Raw genomic sequence first — 5,786 nt, 5'->3', positions numbered from 1 at the left:
TCCCTATATTCTGAACCTGTTCTGTCCATGTACGTCCCTATATTCTGAACCTGTTCTGTCCATGTACGTCCCTATATTCTGAACCCATTCTGTCCATGTACGTCCCTATATTCTGAACCTGTTCTGTCCATGTACGTCCCTATATTCTGAACCTGTTTTGTCCATGCACGTCCCTATATTCTGAACCCATTCTGTCCATGTACGTCCCTATATTCTGAACCCATTCTGTCCATGTCCATGTACGTCCCTATATTCTGAACCTGTTCTGTTCATGTACGTCCCTATATTCTGAACCCATTCTGTCCATGTCCATGTCCGTCCCTATATTCTGAACCCATTCTGTCCATGTACGTCCCTATATTCTGAACCTGTTCTGTCCATGTACGTCCCTATATTCTGAACCCATTCTGTCCATGTCCATGTACCCTATATTCTGAACCTGTTCTGTTCATGTACGTCCCTATATTCTGAACCTGTTCTGTCCATGTACGTCCCTATATTCTGAACCTGTTCTGTCCATGTACGTCCCTATATTCTGAACCCATTCTGTCCATGTCCATGTACGTCCCTATATTCTGAACCTGTTCTGTCCATGTACGTCCCTATATTCTGAACCTGTTCTGTCCATGTACGTCCCTATATTCTGAACCTGTTCTGTCCATGTACGTCCCTATATTCTGAACCCATTCTGTCCATGTACGTCCCTATATTCTGAACCTGTTCTGTTCATGTACGTCCCTATATTCTGAACCTGTTCTGTCCATGTACGTCCCTATATTCTGAACCCATTCTGTCCATGTACGTCCCTATATTCTGAACCTGTTCTGTCCATGTACGTCCCTATATTCTGAACCTGTTCTGTCCATGTACGTCCCTATATTCTGAACCCATTCTGTCCATGTACGTCCCTATATTCTGAACCTGTTCTGTCCATGTCCGTCCCTATATTCTGAACCTGTTCTGTCCATGTACGTCCCTATATTCTGAACCTGTTCTGTCCATGTACGTCCCTATATTCTGAACCCATTCTGTCCATGTACGTCCCTATATTCTGAACCTGTTCTGTTCATGTACGTCCCTATATTCTGAACCCATTCTGTCCATGTACGTCCCTATATTCTGAACCTGTTCTGTCCATGTCCGTCCCTATATTCTGAACCTGTTCTGTCCATGTACGTCCCTATATTCTGAACCTGTTCTGTCCATGTCCGTCCCTATATTCTGAACCCGTTCTGTCCATGTCCGTCCCTATATTCTGAACCCATTCTGTCCATGTACGTCCCTATATTTTGAACCTGTTCTGTCCATGTCCATGTACGTCCCTATATTCTGAACCCATTCTGTCCATGTACGTCCCTATATTCTGAACCTGTTCTGTCCATGTACGTCCCTATATTCTGAACCTGTTCTGTCCATGTACGTCCCTATATTCTGAACCTGTTCTGTCCATGTCCGTCCCTATATTCTGAACCCATTCTGTCCATGTACGTCCCTATATTCTGAACCCATTCTGTCCATGTACGTCCCTATATTCTGAACCTGTTCTGTCCATGTACGTCCTATATTCTGAACCCATTCTGTCTGTCCATGTCCGTCCCTATATTCTGAACCCATTCTGTCCATGTACGTCCCTATATTCTGAACCTGTTCTGTCCATGTACGTCCCTATATTCTGAACCCATTCTGTCCATGTCCGTCCCTATATTCTGAACCTATTCTGTCCATGTCCGTCCCCCCTATATTCTGAACCTGTTCTGTCCATGTACGTCCCTATATTCTGAACCTGTTCTGTCCATGTCCATGTACGTCCCTATATTCTGAACCCATTCTGTCCATGTCCGTCCCTATATTCTGAACCTGTTCTGTCCATGTAATGTCCCTATATTCTGAACCTGTTCTGTCCATGTATGTCCCTATATTCTGAACCCATTCTGTCCATGTACGTCCCTATATTCTGAACCTGTTCTGTCCATGTCCATGTCCCTATATTCTGAACCTGTTCTGTCCATGTACGTCCCTATATTCTGAACCCATTCTGTCCATGTACGTCCCTATATTCTGAACCCATTCTGTCCATGTCCATGTCCCTATATTCTGAACCTGTTCTGTCCATGTACGTCCCTATATTCTGAACCCATTCTGTCCATGTCCATGTCCCTATATTCTGAACCCATTCTGTCCATGTACGTCCCTATATTCTGAACCTGTTCTGTCCATGTCCGTCCCTATATTCTGAACCTGTTCTGTCCATGTACATCCCTATATTCTGAACCCATTCTGTCCATGTACGTCCCTATATTCTGAACCTGTTCTGTCCATGTCCGTCCCTATATTCTGAACCCATTCTGTCCATGTACGTCCCTATATTCTGAACCCATTCTGTCCATGTCGTCCCTATATTCTGAACCCATTCTGTCCATGTCGTCCCTATATTCTGAACCCATTCCATGTCCATGTACGTCCCTATATTCTGAACCTGTTCTGTCCATGTCCATGTCCCTATATTCTGAACCCATTCTGTCCATGTCGTCCTATATTCTGAACCCATTCTGTCCATGTCCATGTACGTCCCTATATTCTGAACCCATTCTGTCCATGTACGTCCCTATATTCTGAACCTGTTCTGTCCATGTACGTCCCTATATTCTGAACCTGTTCTGTCCATGTACGTCCCTATATTCTGAACCCATTCTGTCCATGTCCGTCCCTATATTCTGAACCCATTCTGTCCATGTACGTCCCTATATTCTGAACCCATTCTGTCCATGTACGTCCCTATATTCTGAACCTGTTCTGTCCATGTACGTCCCTATATTCTGAACCTGTTCTGTCCATGTCCATGTACGTCCCTATATTCTGAACCCATTCTGTCCATGTACGTCCCTATATTCTGAACCCATTCTGTCCATGTACGTCCCTATATTCTGAACCCATTCTGTCCATGTACGTCCCTATATTCTGAACCCATTCTGTCCATGTACGTCCCTATATTCTGAACCTGTTCTGTCCATGTACGTCCCTATATTCTGAACCCATTCTGTCCATGTCCATGTCCCCTATATTCTGAACCCATTCTGTCCATGTCCGTCCCTATATTCTGAACCTGTTCTGTCCATGTACGTCCCTATATTCTGAACCTGTTCTGTCCATGTACGTCCCTATATTCTGAACCTGTTCTGTCCATGTCCGTCCTATATTCTGAACCCATTCTGTCCATGTCCATGTACGTCCCTATATTCTGAACCTGTTCTGTCCATGTCGTCCCTATATTCTGAACCCATTCTGTCCATGTACGTCCCTATATTCTGAACCCATTCTGTCCATGTCCATGTACGTCCCTATATTCTGAACCTGTTCTGTCCATGTACGTCCCTATATTCTGAACCCATTCTGTCCATGTACGTCCCTATATTCTGAACCCATTCTGTCCATGTCGTCCCTATATTCTGAACCCATTCTGTCCATGTCCGTCCCTATATTCTGAACCTGTTCTGTCCATGTACATCCCTATATTCTGAACCCATTCTGTCCATGTACGTCCCTATATTCTGAACCTGTTCTGTTCATGTCCGTCCCTATATTCTGAACCCATTCTGTCCATTCGTCCCTATATTCTGAACCCATTCTGTCCATGTCCATCCCTATATTCTGAACCCATTCTGTCCATGTCTGTCCCTATATTCTGAACCTGTCCATGTCTCCCTATATTCTGAACCTGTTCTGTCATGTATGTCCGTCCCTATATTCTGAACCCATTCTGTCCATGTACGTCCCTATATTCTGAACCCATTCTGTCCATGTCCATGTCCGTCCTATATTCTGAACCCATTCTGTCCATGTACGTCCCTATATTCTGAACCTGTTCTGTCCATGTACGTCCCTATATTCTGAACCTGTTCTGTCCATGTCCACGTCCTATATTCTGAACCTGTTCTGTCCATGTCCTGTCCTATATTCTGAACCCATTCTGTCCATGTACGTCCCTATATTCTGAACCCATTCTGTCCATGTATGTCCCTATATTCTGAACCTGTTCTGTCCATGTACGTCCCTATATTCTGAACCCATTCTGTCCATGTATGTCGTCCCTATATTCTGAACCCATTCTGTCCATGTACGTCCCTATATTCTGAACCCATTCTGTCCATGTACGTCCCTATATTCTGAACCCATGTCTGTCCATGTCCATGTCCCTATATTCTGAACCTGTTCTGTCCATGTTCTGTCATGTACGTCCCTATATTCTGAACCCATTCTGTCCATGTACGTCCCTATATTCTGAACCCATTCTGTCCATGTCTAGTCCCTATATTCTGAACCCATTCTGTCCATGTACGTCCCTATATTCTGAACCCATTCTGTCCATGTCCATGTCCCTATATTCTGAACCCATTCTGTCCATGTACGTCCCTATATTCTGAACCTGTTCTGTCCATGTCCATGTACGTCCCTATAACCTGTTCTGTCCATGTACCCATATTCTGTCTGTCCATGTACGTCCCTATATTCTGAACCTGTCCTGTCCATGTCCATGTACGTCCCTATATTCTGAACCCATTCTGTCCATGTCCGTCCCTATATTCTGAACCCATTCTGTCCATGTACGTCCCTATATTCTGAACCCATTCTGTCCATGTACGTCCCTATATTCTGAACCTGTTCTGTCCATGTACGTCCCTATATTCTGAACCCATTCTGTCCATGTACGTCCCTATATTCTGAACCCATTCTGTCCATGTACGTCCCTATATTCTGAACCCATTCTGTCCATGTACGTCCCTATATTCTGAACCTGTTCTGTCCATGTACGTCCCTATATTCTGAACCTGTTCTGTCCATGTCCATGTACGTCCCTATATTCTGAACCCATTCTGTCCATGTCCATCCCTATATTCTGAACCTGTTCTGTCCATGTCCGTCCCTATATTCTGAACCCATTCTGTCCATGTATGTCCCTATATTCTGAACCCATTCTGTCCATGTATGTCCCTATATTCTGAACCCATTCTGTCCATGTACGTCCCTATATTCTGAACCTATTCTGTCCATGTCCGTCCCTATATTCTGAACCCATTCTGTCCATGTACGTCCCTATATTCTGAACCCATTCTGTCCATGTACGTCCCTATATTCTGAACCCATTCTGTCCATGTACGTCCCTATATTCTGAACCTGTTCTGTCCATGTCCATGTCCCCTATATTCTGAACCTGTTTGTCTGTCCATGTCCGTCCCTATATTCTGAACCCATTCTGTCCATGTACGTCCCTATATTCTGAACCTTCTGTCCATGTACGTCCCTATATTCTGAACCTTTCTGTCCATGTACGTCCCTATATTCTGAACCCATTCTGTCCATGTACGTCCCTATATTCTGAACCCATTCTGTCCATGTCCATGTACGTCCCCTATATTCTGAACCCATTCTGTCCATGTACGTCCCTATATTCTGAACCCATTCTGTCCATGTACGTCCCTATATTCTGAACCTGTATGTCATAGCCCCTATTTCTGAACCCATTCTGTCCATGTATGTCCCTATATTCTGAACCTGTTCTGTCCATGTCCGTCCTATATTCTGAACCCATTCTGTCCATGTCGTCCCTATATTCTGAACCCATTCTGTCCATGTATGTACGTCCCTATATTCTGAACCCATTCTGTCCATGTCCCCTATATTCTGAACCTGTTCTGTCCATGTACGTCCCTATATTCTGAACCTGTTCTGTTGTCCATGTACGTCCCTATATTCTGAACCTGTTCTGTCCATGTCCATGTACGTCCCTA

The 5,786-nt window shown here is 44.4% G+C and overlaps 1 long non-coding RNA gene across 2 annotated transcripts; it reads right to left on the bottom strand.

Annotated features, from left to right (window-relative positions):
• Positions 1-444: 444 nt before the first annotated feature.
• LOC127924417 (uncharacterized) lies at positions 445-5,172 on the bottom strand. Of its 2 annotated transcripts, XR_008117865.1 has the most exons (4): positions 5,071-5,172; positions 4,935-5,036; positions 1,611-1,712; positions 445-507 (listed from the first exon to the last, which is right to left on the bottom strand). It is a non-coding gene; the product is annotated as an uncharacterized LOC127924417 (long non-coding RNA). The 2 variants fall into 2 exon arrangements; XR_008117864.1 differs by lacking the exons at positions 445-507; positions 1,611-1,712 and adding an exon at positions 3,979-4,030 and having other exon boundaries at positions 4,691-5,036.
• Between the last annotated feature and the right edge of the window lie 614 nt (positions 5,173-5,786).

Source organism: Oncorhynchus keta, unplaced genomic scaffold (genome assembly GCF_023373465.1).
Source record: "Oncorhynchus keta strain PuntledgeMale-10-30-2019 unplaced genomic scaffold, Oket_V2 Un_contig_400_pilon_pilon, whole genome shotgun sequence".
NCBI classification, from domain to species: Eukaryota; Metazoa; Chordata; class Actinopteri; order Salmoniformes; family Salmonidae; genus Oncorhynchus; species Oncorhynchus keta.
The sequence above is the reverse complement of the archived record's forward strand: the minus strand, read 5'-3'. Positions and strand labels throughout refer to the sequence as shown.